The 24,123-nt window shown below is 44.9% G+C and overlaps 1 protein-coding gene, 1 long non-coding RNA gene and 2 pseudogenes across 3 annotated transcripts in view; 1 reads left to right on the top strand and 3 right to left on the bottom strand.

Moving 5' to 3' along the window:
- Nucleotides 1-24,123, bottom strand: part of LOC109735745 (uncharacterized) — a 157,307-nt gene that overhangs the window by 66,946 nt on the left and 66,238 nt on the right. The window lies entirely within an intron of this gene.
- Nucleotides 1,829-22,897, bottom strand: LOC109735743 (uncharacterized; annotated as a pseudogene).
- Nucleotides 2,182-6,074, top strand: LOC120966143 (uncharacterized). 2 transcript variants are annotated; one of them, XR_006664998.2, is made up of 4 exons: nucleotides 2,182-3,928; nucleotides 4,021-4,574; nucleotides 4,784-4,902; nucleotides 5,292-6,074. It is a non-coding gene; the product is annotated as an uncharacterized lncRNA (long non-coding RNA). The 2 variants fall into 2 exon arrangements; XR_012187121.1 differs by having other exon boundaries at nucleotides 2,182-4,574.
- LOC109735748 (uncharacterized) lies at nucleotides 12,323-13,420 on the bottom strand (annotated as a pseudogene).

The following is a 24,123-nucleotide window of genomic DNA, read 5'->3' as shown; positions in this document are numbered from 1 at the left end:
CTTTTTCGGTTTAAAAAAACACACACACGTACCAAGGAAGAGAGCCAGCTAGCTTTGCCGAGAGGCTCTCTCCTTGTGTACACATGGGCTACATTTTTCCCTTAGCCACACACACACGCATGCACAAGGATGAGAGCCAGCTAGCTTTGCCGAGAGGTTCTCTCCTTGGCGTACAAATGGGCTCCATTTTTCTCTCAGCCGTGTGTGTGTATTGAATCTTCCCATAATGTGTGTGTTCTTGAGGGAAACCACAAGTGAGAGCTGTGTGAGAAATAAGAAGAGCGGCGCTGCGAGGAGGTGGCGGCAACAATTGGTATATAGAGCTTTCGTGTGATCCGGAGCGCCGCCTCATGTCGATCGTTCCGCACGGCGCCGGAGGGAGCACAGTGTCGCTCTCCTTGCCGATGCTCACGCCGGATAATTACATGGTATGAACGATCAAGGCGGAGGCCATCCTGGACGCCGAGGGCCTTTGGGAGGTGGTGTCTCCGACGGACAGCGCGGCGGTCGACGACAAGAACAACAAGATAGTGCGCGCTCAGCTGCTCGGCGCGCTCAGCGAAGACCTTCTGATGCAGGTCTCGACGAAGAAGAGGGCGACGGAAGTATGGAGCTCCTCGTGAATGCATCAAAAACACCTGCAGTTTTGTAGGCTGCTACTCGATTTTTAAGGAGGTGCTGTATACAGGAGCTTTTTCAGTTTCGTTAAAGCATCTGCAGCCGCCGAGCAAATCCAACCACTTAAAACCTACGGACACGAACCAATCTATGGTCGGATGGTTAGAGGGACTGTGGTATGTCTAGCCCATCAGCGCTCAAGTCCTGATGCTCTCATTTATTTCTGAATTTATTTCAGGATTTTCGGCGATGCACATTCAGTGAGATGATATGTTCCCGTCGACAACGAGGTGACTACGATGACTTCTTAAATTTCAAGATGATATGCCGGCGTCTGTACTGTGTTAAAAAAAAAGCCTACGGACGATTCCGCGGACAGTGACCGGCGGCGCTTGGCCTTCGCCATCGATTCTGACCGGAGGGAATCGAGGATCGCCTGCTGCTCCGCCTACAGATCCGCGTCCCCTGCGTCCCCCCACATCCTCCTCCTACTCCGTGTCCTCCTCCCCCTCCTCCAAGTCCTCCTGCGGATCCACCTTGCCCGAATCTGCTCAAGGAGCTGCAGTCGGCACTGCGGTGTACAACGAGTAGAAAGTGGCAGCGACAGCGGACGGGAGGGAGGAAATGTGTATGGATAGGGTTTCAATGTCGGCGGTCGGCTTAAATATCTGTCCTAGACTCCTAGGGCACTATGCGACCCGTCGAAGCGGCGCCACGCGACGACGGAGAGAACGAGCTTCGTACCGCCGGTTTCCAAGTGCTTTCATGTGGGACCCGGCCGTCCGACATGGAAGACGCGCCCAAACGACCTCATATCTGCCCTACATTTGGGTTGGATATGAGGAATGCTGGTCAGCCCCGGTGTTTGAGACCGCTGAAGGCACCCGTCTGGCTCGGTTTTTCGGTCCGCTCAGACGTATGATGGGGTTTGGGGTGCCCGGTTGCAGATGCTCTTGCCAACTCATCGAAGCCTTTCCCACCATCGCCAGCACCAGGTACGCAGCTGCGTTTGAACATATAGGAACATCTTCCAAATCCCAGGTCAAACTGATGCTGTTCAACATTCAGCAGTCAGAACTAAGCGAACTGAGCTTCTAAATACTGAGCTCGGAACCAGCAGGTAGAAATTCAGCAAAACACACACAAAATGAGCTTATAAATACTGAGCTCGGAACCAGCAGGTAGAAATTCAGCAAAAACACACACAAAATGCGACGTCAAAATCTCACCATGCTGATGCAACAAGAAGATATATAGTAAAACCCAAGCAAGATCAGTTGATAGTTAAGCTCACGACAACATGCTTGCCTCACAAGGCAAATTAAGCGAACCACAAGGTACTAGTTAATCGAAGCAGGCCAATGCACCTTCATGCCAGTCGATGAATGTCTACGGAAATTAGCAAATCAAGCGACGGATTCCTACATGTTCACTTCAGAGCTGAAGAGTGTGCATGCTACATATGGGTTCAATCTCAGCGCCGAGCATAAAGGTGGAATAAACTACACTTGACAACCCATTTCTGCATCTCAGCCAACAGAATGTAACTGTAGATTCCTGCAGAGCAAGTAATATCATCAGTCAACAATCAGGAAATGCTGTTGGAGTTGCTCTCATAATTTTCAATGACAGAAAAAGAAAATATGAGCTACAGAATTGTGGAAACTGTCAAAAAACTCCAAAGTTGAAGCATCTCGGCATTATTAGACAGAACTAACATTTATAACATTATGAGTTTTTGGCTACATTTGGTCTGCGTAGAGGCTCAAATTACTGGTTTCTAGCTCATAGGCATAGCCGTCTGGTTACTAACATATCAAATTTCATCAAATTCCTGCAGTACAAGCCTTCTTTTTACCATACAAGAAACTTCTTTTGATCCAAATGACTTCTTTTTTACACTATACAGTATCAATCAATACTTTCACCACTATTTCAATGATAACATGCTAGTAAAAAAAGGCATTATTGATAAAAGGCAGTTTTTAGGTGAATCTAGTCATTTTATTTTGATCATGTGTTTCTTATGAAGTACTCACAATACTCGAAGTATTAATTATTAAACATCAGTAGTGGCCAAAATTGAAAACAAAATACTCCACACAAAGCGTACTACCTATAGTGGTATAGTTTAAAGCTGCCAAATTATAATACTAGTAGCTAATGGCCAGTTACATGTTTACGCAAGTTTGGCAGACACCAAGTGACATGCTGAGAAAATGTTTAACGAAACAGACTAAAACTAGAATGGTCATCGATAAAACTCCTCTATAAGCAGCAACATGAAATGGCAATTCTATAAGTCCATATAAGAAAAGGTTGAAACCAGATGCTCCGGTATTGTTGGTATAAATCACTTGTGTAAACCGGACAACATTCAAATCAAACTAGGACATGACAGAATTATGGCCTCAGAAACAGAAGTTAAAGGTAATGCAGCAACGAGTAAAAACAAGCAGAAATATCTTGCAGAAGCACAGCAGAGGGTTAGTAGTTCATTTGCTACTACCTGCATGAAAGAATTCTAATCTCTGTGCAGGCATAGTTGTAGAGAAAATCTTAAGAGCCCTCTCTTGCAATTTGGTACTTGAGAAATTGAACATATAAACCCAGCTACGTTACCCGCCATTCTAGCGCCCCTGAGTGATTTTCACCGCGTGAGCCGTTCGATCTTGTTACTCTCGTACGATTTTTGCTGCTGGCGATCGCTGGACCGTCAATTCTTTTGCACCTTTGTGCTCGTTTCAGAGGTGGATGACTGATGGGCCTCGTTAAGTGTGGGTCCAGAGAATGATGTGAATTTACTCTGGTTTTACGTAGCTGAATTATGGGATGTGCGGGCCGCGCGGTGAAAACCTAATCCCCAATCCCAGCCCGTCCTCGAGCCCCACATTCCCTCCCCTCCCCTTTAGCTTCGTCGCCGCCGCCTCTCCCTGCCCTCCGGCCTCCACCACCACCACGCCCCTTGCTTCCCCTTCGCTTTTATCCTCCTCTCGATCCGGCGCTGGCACACACAGTGGTTATGGATGGGCCGCTGGTTGCCTTCATGGGAGAGTGCGGCGTTGAGGTTTTCAGCATGGGTGTGGAGGAGCGGGAAGAGGTGAGGAGGATGACAACGTGGGAAAAAAGCAGCCAGATCGAAGCTCTCGTTGCCGCTCGCGTTGCCATGGAGTGGAGGGTCGCCGTTGGCCGCATCACAGACAAGCGAGGACGAGGACAACGCCTGGATTTGGCGATGGCATCATAAGAGGCCTGGGCCTCCTCCACGGACAAGCCCGCTTGGCGGCGGCGATCTGAGCACCAGTTCAAGGTGAGGCACCTCCTCTAGCCACATCCAGTTTCTCCCTGAGTTTATTTTAAAATAATGAGTTCTTGTTATGGATTTGAATTTTTTCTTTGTAGTACTCTGTCGGCTGTGGCTGGAACACCTGACATCACTGCCATCAAAACGCCATTGCCAAATGCCTCTGAAATTAATTATAAGCAAGAGTGGTATGGCTTGCACAATGTGGCATTTTAGCCGATAAAAGTCATTCGTGTTTTAGACACAAAAGAAAAAGATTGAGGCTGAAGCACCAACCACAAGCGGTGCCACAAAAATATGGACAGGGGAACACTCGAGCGCGTGCCGCGCCCAACTAAAGCAGAGCGGCAAAAGAGAGAAACAAACTTGAGGGCAAAATCCATTAACTACTGTATATACCGGAATCATCACAAACGGTCAGCACAATATTATATATACTGTTTTCCCCTAAGGAAGAACTTGTTCATATCTGTAGCAGCAGCTAACACGGAGTGGTTAATGGAGAAGAGTAGCTTCGCCACTAATAATTGATTTTTCAGAAGAATGAAGAGAAGCTAAACTTTCAGTGAATGCGTGTTAACACTTTCAGTTTTCTGAAGAAAAGCTTCAGGCTTCTGCAGTTTTCATTCTTCACGGCGCAGAGGTTACAGAGGTATTGAAATATGATGCTTATATGAAATGTTTGGGGGTTTATAGTTAGCACTGCTGGTTTAGGATTTGCATAGTTGAGATTTTTAGCTAATTGCTCTGCTGTTTGGTAGAGGGGAGGGCCGCCTGAGAGTATAAATAATATTATGCTTATACTTGTGATGTGATGCTTTTTGGATGATGATAGTAACATGAGTGTGATCTTATTTGCAGGTCAGATGATGTGTGCAAGGAAGGAAAGATGCAGACAAGCAACGCCGAAGACGTCTTCAAAGCGCTTGATGAGATTGAGTTCCCAGAGTTGGTAGAGCCCCTGAGGACTGCATTGGATGGTCTGTGCTGTTGTCTACTTGTCTCCTCAATTCTTTTAAAGTCCGATGTTCTTTAAGTTTAGATGTTGCATGAATAAATAATCTATGTGGCAATGCAAGTGAATGGTGCAGTGGCTCAATGCTTTAGATTGTTGGTGAGAATCTGGGAGCATACATAAATAGATGTTGTTAACAACAATGGAATTTATAAAATGGGAGTATAAATAAATAGAAGTTGTTAAATCAATTGATTTTTAGTGATTCTCTATCTCTATATCCTTATGTACGAGGGATTGCATGAATTTGGGATTCCTTTGTATGTAGTGGGTAGCTTTTGTATTTAGAAAAAATCGTTATAGAAATATATTCAGCTTTATTCAATTGCACTTAGCCCTTCCTGCAATCTTCAGAAGCAAAAAGGCAGCCTGGAGCAAAACAGAGGAAACTAGATAAAGAGCCAATGCTGCAGAGCAAAATGATCGAGCAAACGAAGCCAACGCGGACGACGATTAACTGCTCTAACCTTGTGGTAGGTTGAATCTGAGTCACATTAATGGGTGAACTTTCTCGTAATTCTTTTTCCTGAAACTATAAGACATGGCTGAAGATGACATTTTGGTAATTTTGTATGTTGAACCATGATGCTAGGCTGAATAATTTACCATCTTTTGTTCGCATGAGCTCACATTTTGGTAGTTGCAAAACCTAAACCACGATGCTTTCTTGCCGCTGTTGTAGTCTCTAATTAATGGAATTGTGAGAGACTGTAGTTAATTTAAGTTTCTTCTGTTTCTTTAAAACAGGCGTTGATAGCTGCATAAGTTTAACCATGATGCTTTATTTTTTTAGGGAAAACCATAATGCTTTCTTGCTGCTGCTGTAGTCTCTATGGGATTCTGAGACAATTTCGTTAAGCTAATCTCATCGGTTTGCACTCTCAAAAATCACAGGAGCCATACAGAAAAAAGTAGGGTACTATTAGAAATTGGCCGTGTGATTTTCATATTCAGAGAATAGCACATGTGTTGATTAAACTGAAAACGTATGTTGATGCATGGAAAATGTATATGGTGCGTTTCATTTCTGCTCATCGTGATCTAACCAAACTGACCCCATGGATTTGAGATTGCCGTGCCTACCAGGTTTGGACATGTTCTTATTTGTACTACTACTAAATCACAAACTAAACTGTATAAATAAAATAGCCCCCCCCCCCCCCCCCCCTTCCAACAACTTATTTTATTTTTTAGAGTGAGCAACGACATGTTATCATACTCTGTTTGTTGTGAGCAGTACGTCAGTTTAGATTGACGTATACTCTTTGGTGCCGTGCCTATCAGGTTTGGACATGTTCTTATTTGCACTAAATCACAAAACTAAACTGTATAAATAAAATAGCCCCCCCTCCTTTCCAACAACTTATTTTATTTTTAGAGTGAGCAGTAACGTGTTATCATACTCTGTTTCTTGTGAGCAGTACGTCAGTTTAGATTGACGTATACTCTTTGGTATATAGCATTTTTGCGTACCTCTTGCCTATTTCACATAGAATAGATGATTTGCTTTGGCGAGGGATTAGATAAGGCCTATGAGTCCTAGGTAAGCGTGATGAGCATGTCCTGCACTTCTATTTACTATTAAGCACCAACTGAATTTCTGATAATGGCGTTTCAAGAATGACACAATCAATCCAACTGTTACCTTTGGGGTGCTTTTTGGATGGACTAATCTGAAGATGTTGGCTAGCTTGCACCGCCATCATATAATCTAGAAGCAAGGGCAAGGATTATATAGGGAAAATAAAGGTACAATGCTCCCAGTATATTTTACTTTTTGGCAAAGTTTTGGTGCTTGCGCAAGAAAGTAACACCATCATTGTAGGCTCATTTTATTTTATCTTAGTTCATGCACTAATGCATAAATCTTTTGGTATTGCCCTTATTATTTGGTCTAGAGCTATGCAATGACAACCATGGCTTTAGTGTTCAGGTGAGTACCATTTATAGAGTGAAGAACCCTTGGCATCTTATCTAATTTTTTTGATCCTAGATATTATGTATACCCAGTTAAGTACCTTATACCAGTACCTTAATTAGCCTCTTCTGACTATTGATTGTTTGAACTGTTGTAGTAGGACTCAGACTTTCAATGTTATTAGGCTTGTGGACATGTTTTTATTTTAGATTGTACAGTATTGGGTTCTTTTGGCTTCTGGTTGCTGCTGCACAAAAAGTACACTAAACTCAGATGATGCATGAAAAAAACTGCAGACCTAACATAGTTTTTGTATTCTGATTTTTTTGTGATGCCCTTATGTTAAAATGCTTATTTGTTCTCCAAGTAGGCCAACGACGGCTGCTAGCAATGATACATACATATCAACAATTCCAAGGAAGTGCATATGTCAGGATGCATAGCATAATATATATGTTCATTGGAAAATACTCTTCAGCATCTGAAACATCTAAAGGCGATCACTCAACTACGTATTATATACAATATACCCCGCTCGATGGTTGGAGCAGTCCCAGCCACTAATTAGTACTCCAACGTTGCATCACTCATCTAAGTATCAACACTACTCTTGAAACTTGCCTATTAACATAGTAGTGCTAGGTCCTCGTTGTTCGTTCTTACTCTCTGTTTTACGAGTCTTTGGGTTCTCTTTATTCACATTTCGTTTTCTATTTACATGATCACTCTGTATTAATTCGGTATCTTGGTTTATCTTTGTTTAGTCTCCACCCTCTTTCTCCCATACTCCCTCTGTCCGAAAAAGCTTGTCCCTTAAATGAATGTATCTAGCATCAAATTAGTGCTAGATACATCCATTTGAGAGACAAGCTTGGGACAAACTTTTTCGGACAGAGAGAGTACCTCTTTTTTCATTTGTATGTCTAAGGTAAGAATGAGAGGCTAGATAAACAAACAGGAAAATGCTCACTTCATTCAGGGGATGCATTCCGTCATTGTCCATCAATAAGTTCAACTCTGACGATGGTTCACTGATGTGGGCCGATGCACCACATCAGCAACGTCAATGGCCTGACAGGCCATTTTCCAACTGGGCCTGTTGTAAATGACGAAACCATGAGGATGTAATCAGTAATGTTGCTCCTGGTATAGTTATTTAGTGAAGTTATAAGCTTCTCCTTTTGGAGTTTACTTCTACGAGTGATCGGTCCCTGCATCTTGTTCTATTTTTCAGAAAACGAAGATGTACTTTGCCATGCCACTACTCTCGGCAAAATAGTAGATCATGGTGCCCCTTGTGCTACAGTGGAATTGAATCACAAAAATTCTATAGATTCATCAAACACCGAAGGAGGTTAGTTTTTACCTGAGCAGCAACGGTGACCGCCGTGGGCTTGCTGGAGCCTTCCTTGCCGTGGAAAGTAACTAGCTTCAGGGAGTGCCAGGCTGCCACACAGCCAGAACAAATGCCACCTTCGGCAGGGAGCGACAACAACAACTATGAGGATTTGGCTCGCCGATACGAGTGACAGCGGCACCATCTGCCGATTCCGCAGCTTCAAGCTATAGCGGGAGCTGCCGGACCGCCGAGATGCAGTTGGAGTTGCCGGACCACCGAGATGCAGTTGGAGCTGCTGCGCCTCCGAGCTGCCAGACCACCGAGATGCAGTTGGAGCCGCAGCGCCTCTGAGCTGCAGCCGGAGCCACTCCCTCGCCAAGCTGCAGTGTGATCCGCCGCGAAGATGGAGCCCAGCGTGAGCCGCCTCTAGCAGGTGCTTTCTCGAGTACAGTGGGGAGAGGAAGAGGATGAACTGGTCGATGGAAAAGGACAACAATCCACCACATGGTTATCTCTGGCGTTATATGTCGTATGTGCAACCCGTGTGTATAGGTGTCCAGACTCCAGAGTGTGTGGCTCTTTGTCACAAGGTTGTAATATTATCTTTGATGCTACCTTGTACTTGTAATTGGTATAATCTGTCTTGTTTCGTCAGATTTATTCCCACTTATCTTAATATAAAAGCATCTACAACCACAAGTATCAAAATCCTTTCCCAATCGTGCGGATGTGTCCAGATGTGTTTGCAGATAATGAACAAACAAAAAATTGTTTCCGCAATCGGATATCCCATTTGCAAATCATCAAATTCATACGATTACACGTAACATAAAACTAATCTAAATTTCCACCGGTGACCGTCCTTAATGTTTCGGCAGTGTCCATGTCCGACGGTTGGTTGTGCCCCTCGGAGTGGAAGTGCGGTAAACGGCGAGGTAGAGTAGGACATGGGACACACAACAGCTCACAGGACTTGAGGCGCTGACATATCCCATGAACTACTCTTGTCAAAGCGTGGAGTCTGCCTGTTGCCGATGGACGTGAGATCGACGATGGATCCGTCGTGGTGTCCCGCGCCCGCTGCCTCGCATGATGGGCACGCAGCGCCATATTTGCATCGGATGTGAGGCATATGTGCACCTCGGGCCATGAAGAACAGCAGCTATGAAGACTTGCCTCGAAGAAATCGTTCTAAACATCCCGTGATACATTTGTCTAATGTAGCTCTGCCTATCTACATGCCTTGCTCATAACATTGTAAATGATAGTTCGTAAGCCTTTTAGAAAACATGTACCATCAGCAACCATCTATCTATCATCAATCAGTACTTATTTCCATATGTTTTCTTATGTGTCTACATATTTTGATGCACATTCTTTCAATAATTGACTTGCTCTCGGCCTTTGCGCCATGGGCGCAACAGGTCATCTAGTGACAGTAAAAGACAAAGCAGGACACTTTTAAGAACCATTCAGATACCTCAACAGGTTAACATATATGCAGAAGATATGCTTACCCACTCAACCAGTACATCACTTATGACATATAACTGGTCAATCATCTTATGTGCTGTGCGGAAGATCAGCTCCATCATGTCCACCACCGACGTCAGTTTCTGCAAGCATAAGAAGTCAAACAACCTATAACATGCCATGTAGTTCAAATAAAACAGAAATCAATTTCAAAACAACATTAGGAATACATTAAAAAAACATATCTGCTGTCAACATTAATGAATATTAAAAAAAGGTATAAACTGATTACTACCATTAGCTGCTCAGAAGAGACATAATTTTTAAGCTCGTTCCATGCCATATTGGAAAAAAAACATAAAAATACACAACAGAGGTGATCAAGACTATTCAGATTTAGATTAATATTTGCATAAATTTAGCCAGAAAAAGATCACACTAATAAATCCTAGAAACAAAAGTGATCTAGACTATTCAGATTTAGATTATCTTGAAACAAATTCAGCCCAATAAAAGGATATTAACTCAACGTATTAGTTTTCCCTAGTACAAATGGACTTGCTACTGGCTCGTAGCAGGACTCTCCTAAAAGGGGTAAAAGGAACAATTATCTAGTACTCCCTCTGTTCCATAACAACTTTGTACTAAATCAGCGACAACTAATATGGAGCGGAGAGAGTAAATTTCAAGCAAATTCGTCAGTATGGATTTAAGAGTAGTAGCGAGATAACCAGAGATACTAATATTGAATGAAAGAAATAGAACTATCTTTTAGCTTCCAACGCACCTACTGGAGCTACCTGTTTGATATTTCAGTTGGTTCAAACTAGTTTTCATGTAGTTGTCTTCAACTTCCAACTGTTATATTATCTTATTTTGAGGAAAAACAGCAGCTACCTTATACAACTTTTGTGATGAGGCACAAACTAGCAAGATGCTAATGCGAGAGTGTTGGTGCCCAATCTTTTGCGGTGCTCGACAAAGCAACAGTGAACTACAGTGGCATGCTGGCAGCAGACACTTCAGATCAAGCAATATGCAAGAAACTGAAGCCGAAACTGGCACCCAGATTGATTAGATCAATGTTCACACTAGCAACTCCCAGATACCCTCTCAGGAACGTAACAAGCAACGGATTTGGTGGCACCCGACCATTGTGGTGTTTTCTACTTTTCAACTCGATATTCGACTTCTTAGATGTGGCCAAAGCCTGAACTTGATATAGGCCTTACGCACACCCTGCCAACTTGTTCTCAAAGCCTTGTCCATGTAACAACATCAGAGACCTACCAGAAATCAAAATCCCCAAACGGACGCTCATCAAAAAACAAGATGGACATAACTTAATCAATCAATGATTTGGGAAGTTTGATCATCTAGATCCTTCAATAACCAACTAAGACTCATCGAACAAAAAAAGGTTATTCAGCAACGTTGGTCACCTAGATCCTGCAGCAAGCAACTAGGACTCATCAAACAAAAAAAAAGGTGATCCAGCCGCTGTCTGCCCTGGCACGGAACATGTTCGAACAAAAAGAAAAGAAAAACAGCTAGGACTCTCCAACTACAATGACACAATCCGAATGACACTTCTACCAGGATCTATAGGCAAGGTGCCTGGAAGGTAGGATCCACCTCTTCTGCAGGTAGAACTATACTCTTGATTGGAATTGTACCTACCAAAAAAGCTAAAGACTCGTTTCTCTTTCAGTTCGAGTATCAGTAAACATGCTATTTATCACTGGTTTCAGAACAATAGAACGTTGGTAACTGTCACAAGCGAACATCCTGACTTGATTAGTAGCAAGGCATGTCTAGCTGCATCATGTTGCAGATATCAAAATGAAGCAACAGCGAAATTTAGTTAAACTATCACAGATTCTTTCCAATCAAGTACTCCCTCCGTTCCAAAATAGATGACCCAACTTTGTACTGAGTAGTTATTATGGATTATTACTTTTTTGCCAATCAAAAGCGAGTACCAGCCTAGCAGGTGTCCATTTTTTTTTCTAGAACACGCACCAAATATAAAATCAAGTAGTTATTATCGATTTAAGACCATAAACAACACCAGCAGAGATAATAATACTGAATGAAAGAAATATAGCTAAGCCTAATTAAGCTTCCAAATGTACATTTTGAGCTACCTAGCTTGTTCAAACTGAATGAAAGAAATATAGGTGGTTTCTCATGTAGTCGACTTCCAAGTTCGAACTGTTGTGCATCACATCAGTCAAAAAAATGGGACTGCAGCTATGCACAAACACAGTTAACGATATGTTAATATCACTTAGTTCAGTTATTCTACAAAAAATTGCCAATTTTGCTAATCATTGTTCATTTTCTCAAACACAGGTAATGATTGTTTATTGTATGGATATTCTCATATTCATATGATAGGAACTGCCAGGTTACAGAACATAAAGTAAATTAGATACCACTATATTAGATTTTCTGGATCATAATCATTACATTAAAAACCACCACGCAAGCATCAGAACATAACACTGGAGGTCATGAAGCAGCAAAATAAACAAATGGCATTGACATTACTTAAAATTGTCGGCTTAACACAAAATGATGTGAACATAACTTCATCAGCCACTTATCGAAACACAACTTGGTTTTGTTTTAACTGCAACTTAAGACACGGTACTACCTGCAGCAGTGTAGAGTGTAGACACTTTCGAACGCATGATATTGAGAAAACATATTAGTTTTGAAAAGCTTCTTGAACTTCAACGACTCAAGATGGATCAAGACAAGGCTGGTAATTGTCCACAGCAACAACAAACTATTGTCTTCTGCAAGCCCTAATATTGCACATTTATCCGCTGGTTTCAGGGAAAGTATCTTCTCCAAATCAATAGTCCTTCCAAGCACCCATGGAGCAACACCATCACAATTGGACTTCCTCTTCCATAACTGGGTCTTGTAGTTTGTGCATGACCTCCCGAGGAGACCAAGCCCACCACCCTCTGTGCGCATAAGATTCAAGCCGTTGACCTCCTCTGGGAGCCGTATCACAGCTAGCCTCTGCTTCTCCAAATCAAACTCGAGAATGCCTTTGAAATTCCCAGTAAGCAACCAGTGAAGGGAATATCCAGCCAGCACAGCATCATCCGCAAAAACGAGGGTGGGAGTACTGATTACATCAGCCTGGACTGCCCGGTATGGAAGGGGTGTTGAGATGGGATCTCCCCATAAGCCGGTCTTCGACGAGTAAACACAGGCGATCGCTCGTGTATGTTGATGGACATCACCGTATGCCATTACCAAGACCACCTAGAAGTGTTGGACGTCTCCCGCAGCGCGAAACACCGCCCCGTTGATCCGAGTCTTCCCCGGGCTTGGCACAACCGCAGGGGGAATGGCGATGTAGTGCTGGTCGGCGGTGATTGGGTCGCACACCAGGATCTAAAGACGCGCAGGAATGTAGATGAGCACGAGGCCATGGCGGCATCCAAGGGGCACAAAACAGTCGTCGTCGTCGTCGCGCTGCAAGGAGAAGCGGCCGGGAGGGACACGGTTGGGGGCCTCCAGAGTAGATGAGAAGGAGAGGTGCCTGTCGAAGAACCCGAGGAGAGGAGGGTTGCGGCGGTGGCGGAGGAGGAAGCGGCGGGAGAATCCGGTGTCAGAGATGAGACAGCGCCAGTGCTTGCAGACGAGGGAGGCGTGCGGGAGGGAGGAGGGCTGCGGGGGGAAGGTCGTCGTCGTCCAGCGGGGACACCGCCGGCGAGAGGCGGAGGCGGGCCGTCATCTCACCCTCCTCACTCATTGATGCGGTGGCGGAGGCTGGAGTGAAAGTGAAGTACTACAGCGCAGACCGTAGAGCGGCGATGAAGAAGATATGGATCGAGAGCCCAAATAGTTAGGGTTAGGTGTCATGGGCTGGACGATTCAAAGCCCACGCTGGGTGCTAAAGAAAAACAATGCTTACTTTTTATGCAAGCTAATGTACAGGCAGCCCAGAAAATAGTTTCAGCGTTGGAATTATATTGCAGAGCCTCGGGGCAAAAAATAAATTTAGACAAGTCATCAGTTTATTTAAGCAAGGGGTGTCCAAATGAGTGGAGTGAACAAGTTAAGCAAGTACTGGATGTAAGTATCTGGGTTTGCCAACAGAGGTTAGGAAATCCAAAAATGGAGTGTGTGTGTTCTTATTTGTTTGCATGTTTTTTATCTCTTATAACGCTCTACAGGAATAAAATTCTAGTTTAAAAGCATAAACCGGACCTTCCCCTTTCAAGGCTATAGAGGAGTATATTTTTTACTCCACGCGTCGGGCACCCATCTCCGCACAGCCCCTTCCTCTCCCCCACACCACATCCTCTCCGCTGATGCTCAAATCCACCCCCTGCACCACTTCCTCTCTGTTGTTGCCCAGATCCACCCCCACCTCCGACGATGCTTCCAATCGGCCAACGCCGCCCCAAAAATGGTGGGATCGAACATTTGCAGGTCGTCGTGGCTGATTTGAAGCGTGGATCTACGCCGCCGAATCAAAGACACTGACACCAACGTCCGATGCTGCCTGGACTCTGAACAGTCGGTGGAGCTCACGGCGGGCGTGGCGGTAGCATCCTATGGCTGCAAAGCGAAGCTCAACTTCCCCCCTTGGCACACGCGCCAAATCTAACCGCTCATCCAAATAGCCCCCCAAGTGGTCTCCGGCCACCAGGTACGAGAGAACCTGGAGGCGTTCGAGCAGCTTGAGGCAGCGCGCGCAGACGAAGAGTACATGGTTGACCTCCGGCGGATACATCCGAAGCTCGTCGCCGAGGAGCGCCAGCGGCTCGAGTTGTACCAGAAGGTGCTTGACGATGCCAAGGAAGTTTTGAAGTTTTAAGGCAGTTTTGTTAGAGTCGACCCAACAGGCTACCACAAGACACGGTACACATGCAGCAGAAAGAAAAAGGCCCAAGGCCTATCTACTAAAGAAACATAACGCTTCAGCCTTCTTCTTCCTGGAGACAGATCGAAGCTCGTTCATGGCGCCTCCAGCGAGCGGTTGCCACCGATCTGGTAGAAGTGCACACATACCTGGGCGAGGCCCCTTCCTTTGGGGGGCCCGGGGCGGCCACCCCTCTCGCCCCCCCTCAGAGCCGGCCTTGCTCGAATCGCTGGAGCGTACCCTGACACGCCACAGCGCACGCATCACGACCCTCAAGGATGGCGACGTGAACACATCCTTCTTCCATCGCCAATGCACCTACGGCAAGCAGAAGAACCGGATAAACACCCTGACTGTTGATGGTGTCGTGCTCACCAACCCAGACGACATGGTCGTGGCGGCCTTCGCGCACTTCGACTCTCTTCTTGTGGCCGATCTACCCCACGATTGCGCCCTTGACCTACAACACCTCATCGAGCCTGCCAACCTCGGCGACCTTGATGCCCCTTTCACCGAAGACGAGATTTGGCAAGCGGTGAAGCGCTTGCCGATGCGCAAGGCGCCCGGTCCAGATGATTTCACCGCGGAGTTCCTGCGCTCCTGTTGGCCTGTCGTCAAGCACGACCTCATCTGCGTCTTCCAGCAGCTCTATGCACTTCGGGGACGTGGATTCAGCCGCCTGATCAGGCGCTGCTAACGCTGATCTCAAAGCGCGCCGACATGGCCAGCCTGGGTGACTATAGGCCCATTAGTCTAATCCACCTCGTCGCCAAGATCTTCGCAAAGGTGTTGTCCCTACGCCTTGCGCCCAAACTCAATGACCTGGTCAGCCCCATCCAGTACGCCTTCATCCCTCGGCACAACCTCCATGACAATTTCACGCTCGTGCGGCAATCGGCGCGGCTACTTCACCATCTAGGCACCCCGCGCATCCCCCTGAAGCTCGACCTAGAGCGGGCCTTCGACTCCGTGCCATGGCCGTTCCTCTTCGAGGCCCTGCCCCACTGTGGGTTCAGCGATCGCTTCCTCGGCTGGATTGCTATACTCCTGTCATCCACAAGCACCAGGATTCTCCTGAATGGGGCACCAGGACCGGCGATCTGGCATCACTGGGGGCTCCACTAAGGACAGCCCGTATCATCCCAGCTCTTCGTGCTTGCTGTCGACACACTGGGACACCTCTTTCACCGTGTCGCCGAGCTCAACGTCCTGCAGCAGCTGCACCCTGGCCACGCGATCCCGATCATCTCACTGTACGCGGATGACGTCATCCTCTTCTGCCACCCCTCGGTTGGCGACACACTCGCTGTTAGAGAGATCCTGCAGTTTTTTGGCCGTGCATCGGGCCTACGGGTTAATTTCCAAAAGAGCACCGCCACTGCGATCCAATGTGATGCGGAGGTCATCGGCCTGGCCGTCGCGACCCTGGATGCCCGCTTGCGAAATTCCGCATCACCTACCTGGGAATCCCTCTCACCCTTCGACGCCCGACCGCCGCCCAGCTCCAACCCCTCGTCGACAAAACTGCCGGGAAGCTGCCCACCTGGAAAGCACACCTCATGAACAAAGTCGGACGTCTTGCCTTTGTTAAAGATGTGCTAAGCACGATCCCCATCCACCAACTCCTAGTGCTTGCGCCCCCAAAGAAAATCATCAAGCTCCTGGAGAAAATTCAACAAGGATTCATATGGGTTGGCCGCCCAGAAGCACACGGTGGCAACCGCCACGTTAATTGGCGACGGGTCTGCCGCCCCATCCGCCTTGGCGGCCTCGGTATACATGACTTGGAGCACACAGGCCAGGCCTTGCACACCAGATGGCTATGGCTAGCCCGCACCAACGACAACAGAGTTTGGACTGGCCTTGACCTACAGTTCACAAGCGAGGAACGCGCCTTCGCATCTGCCACCATGATCCTTGGCAATGGCCAGCGCTTGCTGTTTTGGGAAAACCGATGGCTCAATGGGCGCCCCATCTCGGAAATCGCGCCCCAAATGTACGCCACTATCCCCAAGCACCGCCGCAAAAACAGAACGGTGGCGGACGGCCTACAGGCGCACCGATGGGCTTCGGACATCCAGGGCATCCTTGGCATTCAAGAGATTGGTCAATACTTGCTAACCTGGCGGGCGATCGAGCCCATCACCCTATTGTCTGAGCCAGACCGCTTGCAATGGAAGTCGAACGCGGCAGGAACATACACAGCGCAGTCTGCCTACCTTTCCAAGGTTCGACCCACTGTCCCGCATGGAAGCTCACATGGAAGGGCTGGGCCCCCGCACGTGAAGTTCTTTCAATGGCTCTCGCTAACCTGGGACGCTGCTGGACAGCCAATCGCCTTGCTCGCCATGGATTGCCGCACCCTCCCCACTACCCACTCTGCAATCAAGCGCCCGAATCGATCCATCACCTGATCCTGGCATGCTCCTTCTCCAAGCAGGCATGGCACGAAATTCTTTCTTGGCTGCGCTTGACATGCAACGCGCCAGACGGCGAGGACTCTTTGTCCGGATGGTGGCGCACGACGCGGCAGATCACGCCGAATCTCTCTCTCTCTCTCTTCAATATAATGAAACGCAAGTATTTTGCGTTTTCTCAAAAAAAAATGTAGTGCAGTAGCACACCTTCAACTTAGTACTCCCTCCATCCCAAAATTCTTGTCTTAGATTTGTCTAGATACGGATGTATCTAACACTAAAACGTAACTAGATACATCCGTATTTAGACAAATCTAAGACAAGAATTTTGGGACGGAGGGAGTATTAGTTTTTGGCTACATTTGGTCTGTGTAGAGGCTCATGGAGTAAGATAGCATAGATGTCTGGTTTCTAGCTCATGGCATGCTTTTTACTCCCTACGTTTCTAAATATAAGTCCTTTTAGAGATTTCAATGCGGACTACACACGGATGTATATAGACGTACTTTAGAGTGTAGATTCACTCATTTTGCTCCGTATGTAGTCCGTGTTGGAATCTCTAAAAAGACTTATATTTAGGAACAAAGGGAGTAGAAATGAATGAACTAGCTAGTCACTAACAAATTGAATTTCATCAACTTCTTGCAATACAAGGCTCAAGCAATGGGTCAGGCGTCTTCTTACTATACCAGAAACTTCTTTTGGTCCAAAATGTCTTTCATATTACTCTCTATAGTATCAAGCAATACTTTCACCACTATTTTAATGGTAACATGCTAGTAAAAATAAAAAATGGCATTATTGAGAAAGGCAGTTTTTATAGTGAATCTAGTAATTTTATTTTGATCATGTGTTTTGCTGAAGTATTAAACATCAATAGTGGCCAAAACTGAAAAAAATATTTACTCCACACAAAGCATACTACCTATAGTTTGGAGCTGCCAAATTATAATAGTGGCTAATAGCCAATTACATATTTACGCAAGTTTGGCAGACACCAAATGACATGCTGGGAAAATGTTTAACAAAACAACCTAAAACTAGAATAGTCATCCATAAAACTCTTCTATAAGCAGCAGTATAAGATTTAACGAAGGTATACTCTTCAAATATTGCGACAATCGTAGTTCAGTAGGTATCACAATGATCCAAAATAAGCAGCAACATGAAATGGCAATTCTATAAGTCCATATAAAAAAGAATTTCGAAACCAAATGCTCAGGTATTGTTAGTTATAAATCACTTGTGTAGACAGGACAACATTCAAACCAAACTAGGACATGATGGAACTATGGCCACAGAAAACAGAAGTTAAAGGTAATGCAGCAACGAGTAAAAGTAAAGCAGAAATATATCGCAGAAGCACAGAAGAGGGTTGGTAGTTCATTTGCTACTGCCTGCATGAAATCATTCTAATCTCTGAGCAGGCACAACGGTCCTGTATCACCAATCACCGGAAGGGCTCACTACCAGCAGGAACTTTGGGGGTGGGGGGGTGGGGGGGGGGGGGGGGGGGGGGGTGGTACCCATTGCTGAAAGCTCCCACACAAGGTGGGGTCTGGGGAAGGGAATTTCTAGACAGCCTTACCCTTGCATAGTAATTCCGCAAGGAGGCTGGTTCAAACCCAGGACTCCAGGCCACAGGTGGAGAGACTACCACTGCGCCAGGCCCGCCCTTCAGCACAACCAGCAGGAATATGGGGAGTATGGAGAAAAGATTCAAGATTTAGTCTGGCATCAAAGCATGATAGGAGGTGGGCTATAGCTAAGCAAAGAGTTGTAGAGAAAATCTGAAGAATCCTCTCTTGCAATTTGGTACTTGAGAAATGACAACAAAAGCCAAAGCAGTACATTTTTTAAGAACGGTTCAGATAACACAACATACATGCAGAACAGCAGAACATATGCTTACCTGCTCAACCGGTATATCACATAGCATATATAACTGGACAGTCATCTTATGTCTTGTGCAAAAGATCAGCTCCATCATGTCCACCACCAATGTCTGTTTCTGCAAGCAATAGTCAAACAACCAATAACAAGCCAATGAAAAGCCAAATAGATACGAGAGGCATCAAAAAGATGTTTAGATGAACTCACAGCTGTAGTTCCAATAAAAAAGAATCAATTTCGAAACAACATTACAAACATATTACAAAAAAACATACCCACTGTCAAAGTTAATGAATATTCAAAAAACAGTATAAACTGATTACTATCATAAAAATGAAGATGCCATAGTCTCTTTTTTAAAATGAAGATGCACACTCAGACCATCAGCTGGTCAGAACTCAGAAGAGACATAACTTTTAAGCTCATTCCATGCCATATTGGAAAAATATAGATCAAGGCTATTAATATTTAGATTATCTTCAAATAAATTTAGCCTGAAAAAGATCACATAATAAATTCTAGCAAGTTCAGATTTAGATTATCTTCAAATTTAGCCCGAAAAAAGAAATAAACTCAATGTATTAGTTTTCCCTAGTACAAATGGACTTGCTACTCGCTCGTAGCAGGACTCTCCTAAAAGTGGTAAAAGGAACAATTATCTAGTAAATTTCAAGAAAATTCATCATTATGGATTTAAGATTAGGAGCGAGATACGTAGAGATACTAATATTGAATAAAACAAATAGAACTGTCTTTTAGCTTCAAACACACCTAGTGAGCTACCCATTTGATATTTCAGTTGGTTCAAGCTAGTTTTCATGTAGTTGTTTTCAACTTCGAACTGTTGTATTATGTTATCTTCAGGAAAAACATGCGGCTACCTCATACTCCTTCCGTTCCTAAATACTATAAGCCTTTTTGGAGATTCCAATGCAGACTACAAAATGAGTGAATCTACACTCTAAAATGCGTCTATATACATCCGTATGTAGATCGTGTTGAAATCTCTAAAAGGTCTTATATTTAGAAACGGAGGGAGTACTATTTTTGTCATGAGGCACAAACTAGCAAGACGCTAAAGCGAGGGTGTTGGCGCCCAATCTTTCACAGTGCTCGACGAAGCAACAATGAACTATAGTGGTAGCATACACTTCAAATCAAGTAAGATGCAAGAAACTGAATCCAAAACTGGCGCCCAGATTGATTTGATCAATGTTCACACTAGCAACTCTCAGATACCCTCTCAGGAACGTAACTAACAAGCAACGGATTTGGTGAGACCCTTCTGCTTTTCAACTCGAAATTCAACTCTCATCTAAAAACAAGCTGGCCATAACCTAACTAATCAATGACCCGGGAACGCTGATCATCTAGATCCTTCAATAACCCATGACTCATCGAACAAAAAAAGGTGGTTCGTCAACATTGATCACCTAGGTCCTGCAGCAAGCAACTATCACTAATCGGCCAAAAAAAAGGTGATCCGGCCAGCTGTATGTCCTGGCACGAAACAGGTTCGAACACAAAGAAAAGGAAAACAGCTGGGACTCTCCAACTGCAATGACACAATCGGATGGCACTTCTCCTACCAGGATCTATCGGCAAGGTGCCCAGAAGGTAGGATCCACCTCGTCTGCAGGTAGGACAATAATCTTCATTGAAAGTGTACCAACCAAAAAGGCCAGACTCGTTTCTCTTTCAGTTTCACTACCAGTAAACATGCTATTTATCACTGGTTTCAGAACAACAGAACGTTGGCAATTGTCACAAGTGAACATCCTGACTTGATTAGTAGCTAAGGCATGTATAGCTGCATCATGCTGCAGATATCAAAACACAGCAACAGCGAAATTTAGTTCAGCTATCACTTTTTTTTTGCCAATCTTGGCGTCCAGTGTTTTTTTTTTCTCGAACATGCACCAAAATTTAAAATCAAGTAGTTATTATGGACTTAAGACCATAAACAATATCAGCAGATGTAGAAAACTAAATGAAAGAAATATAGCTAGGGCTAACTAAGCTTCCAAATGTACCTATTGAACTACCTAGTTGGTTCAAGCTGGTTTTTTATGTAGTTAATTTCCAACTGTTGTGCATCACATCAGTCAAAAAAATGGGGCTGAAACCATGCACAAACAGTACCAGTAGACATTCTTGCATCTATCAATAGGCAGGTAACTATAACACTTAGTTTAAGTTATTCTACAAAAAATTGCTTATCATTGTTTATTTTCTCAAACACAGGTAATGATTGTTTTATTGTATGGATATTCATATGATAGGAACAGGCAGGCTAAAGAACATAAAGTAAATTAGATACCACTAATAGATTTTTTTTCTACTCATAATCGTTACATTAAAAGCTACTCCCTCCGTTCACTATTATAAGATGTTCTAATTTTTTTCTGAATCGGATGTATATAGATGCATTTTAGTGTGTTGTTCACTCATTTCAGTCCGTATATAGTCCATATTGAAAAATCCAAAACAACTTATAATAATGAACAGAGGGAGTACCACACAACCATCAGGACATAAGTACATGACACTGCAGGTCATGAAGCAGCAAAATAAACAAATGGTACGACACTACTTAAAACTGTCGGCTTAACACAAAATGATGTGAACATAATTTCATCAGCCACTTATCGAAACACAACTTAGTTTTGTTCTAACCATGGCGTAAGACATGGTATTACCTGCAGTGTAGACACTTTCGAATGGATAATAGTGAGAAACTATCATAGTTTCGAAAAGCTTCTTGAACTTTAATGACTCAAGATCGACCACGAAGAGGCCGATAATTGTCCACAGCAACAACACATTATTGTCTTCAGCAAGCGCTAGTATCGCAATGGCCCCTTTCTCCTCTGGTTTCAGGGGAAGTATATTCTCCAGATCAATAGTCCTTCCAAGCACCCATGAAGCAACACCATCACAATTGGCCTTCCTCTTCCATAACTGGATGTTACAGTTTGAGCCTGACATCCCAAGGAAACCAAGCCCACCGCCCTCTGCCCGCATAAGCTTCCAGCAGCTGACCTCGTCTGGCAGCCGTATCGAAGCTAGCCTCTGCTTCTCCAAATCAAACTCAAGAATGCCATTGAAATTCCCAGCAAGCAGCCAGTGAAGGGAATCTCCAGCCAGCACAGCAACATTCATAGAAACGAGGGTAGGAAAACTGATTACATCGGCCTGGACTGCCTGGTATGGAAGGGGTGTTGAGATGGGATCTCCCCATAAGCCAGTCTTCGACGAGTAAACACAGGCGAGCACCCGTCTATGTTGTTCGTCGTCACCGTATGCCACTACCAAGACCACCTAGAAGTGTTGGACGTCTCCAGCAGCGCGAAGCACCGCCCCGTTGACCGGAGTCTTCGACGCACATGCCACAACCGCAGGGGGGATGGCGAGGCGGTGCTGGTCGGCGGTGACGGGGTCCCACGCCAGGATCTGGAGGCGCTTCGTAAGGTAGATGAGCACGAGACGATGGCGGCATCCAAGGGACATGAAGTCGCCGTCCCCGTGGTCGAGCTGCAAGGAGAAGCGGCCGGGAGGGATACGGTTGGGGGCCTCCAGAGTAGGTATGAAGGAGATGTTACAGAATATGTCGAAGAACCCGAGGAGAGGAGCGCTGCGGCGGTGGCGGAGGCGGAAGCGGCGGCAGAAGGCGGGGTCGGAGACGAGGCGGCGCCAGCGCTTGCAGACGAGGGAGGCGCGCGGGAGGGACGAGGGCTGCGGGGGAAGGCGGACGAGGATCTCGGAGAGTAGGTCGTCGTCGTCCAGCGGCGCTACCGCCGGCGAGCGGGCGTGGCGGTGGCGGCTGGCCGTCATCTCGCCCTCACTCACTGACGCGGCGGCGGAGGCTGGAGTGAAAGTGAAGTACTACAGCGCGAGCGACGATGAAAGATGTCGATCGAGAGCCCAACACCAGGTTAGGGTTAGGTGTCGTGGGCTGGACACATTAAAGCCCACGGTGGGTGCTAAATAAAATGGTTCTGAACTGCAGTAAAGAGATTTTATTATTATTTTGACGAAAAAGCAGCAGAGTGCTGATTTACGTTGATGTAGAAGGAATGAAAGTATACATTAAAGCCTAAAAATTCATCCAAGGGAAAGAAAACTAGCATGGCACCGGGACCCATACGCTATACACCGGTTCAGGTATGAGATGAAGGCAGTTCAAAAAAGTTTGCCATTGGCGCGAGCCGAGCCAGTCTCCAAGTCCTCGCCTCATCAATGATTTTGGTATGAACCTGCAAGGCCAAGGAAGCATTGTTGTTGAAGATCCTCACATTCCTTTTCTTTCATAGGCACCAAGGCATAAGCAAGTGTGTCGCCATCCATGTACATCACTTGGTCCGAGGCAGGTTTCATTTGTCACCGAAAGCGTTGCGGCAGATTACAAGTGGTTGTTTGATTTCCCTAAAAAAAAGGTAGTTTTCATGTGATTGCAGTAGCAGTTTCATTCATGGGTTTGTCTATGTCACATCTAACGTGACATCATCTTAGTTGATTTTTTTAGCACTTGTTTGTTGCTTTTTATTTGTTTATTGTTTTTCATTTTTGTTGTTGTCCGGTTAACTTTTGCTCGCATGGCCAGGCTTGCCACACCTCCGTGCTCGCTAAACGTATGATTATGGGATCCCTATCTTCTGTAGCCTGACGTATGCAGTAGTACTTCCTCAAAAGAAAAAACTATGCGGAATTCTGTATTCAAAGAAAAAAAGTATGCATTAGTACATTTTGTTTTTTTACTTTTCTTTTTATGATTTCTTTTCTCTTTCAGGTTTAGTTCTTCTTGTGGTTTTCTTCCAGTTTTTTCTCTCTTTTTTTAGTTTTCTGTATTATAAACATTATTCTAATATATGCTGAACATTTTTCAAATATACACTTATTCATGTATGGTGAACATTTTATTTCAAATACACACTAATTTAAAAAAAAATAGGTTGATGATTTTTCTGAATACACACTGAACAAAAATGTTAGTACGTTGAATTTTTTTTAATATACATTGAACTTTTTCCAATGTACGGTGAACCTTTTTTAATATATATACGGTATACCTTTCACCAATCCGCACTAAAAATTTCAACGTACGCTAAACATTTCTGAAAATAAATAAAATATTAAATATATGTACATTGAAATTTTTCTTTAATTTTGTTTGATTGCGCCGTGGGCCTGGTGCGTTCAACGCGTGTGCTTGTCTTGGGCTGCCTAGGCGTTCGTCATGCTATCCGGGGGAT

The sequence above is a fragment of the Aegilops tauschii genome, chromosome 6 (genome assembly GCF_002575655.3).
Source record: "Aegilops tauschii subsp. strangulata cultivar AL8/78 chromosome 6, Aet v6.0, whole genome shotgun sequence".
Classification (NCBI taxonomy): Eukaryota; Viridiplantae; Streptophyta; class Magnoliopsida; order Poales; family Poaceae; genus Aegilops; species Aegilops tauschii.
The sequence above is the reverse complement of the archived record's forward strand: the minus strand, read 5'-3'. Positions and strand labels throughout refer to the sequence as shown.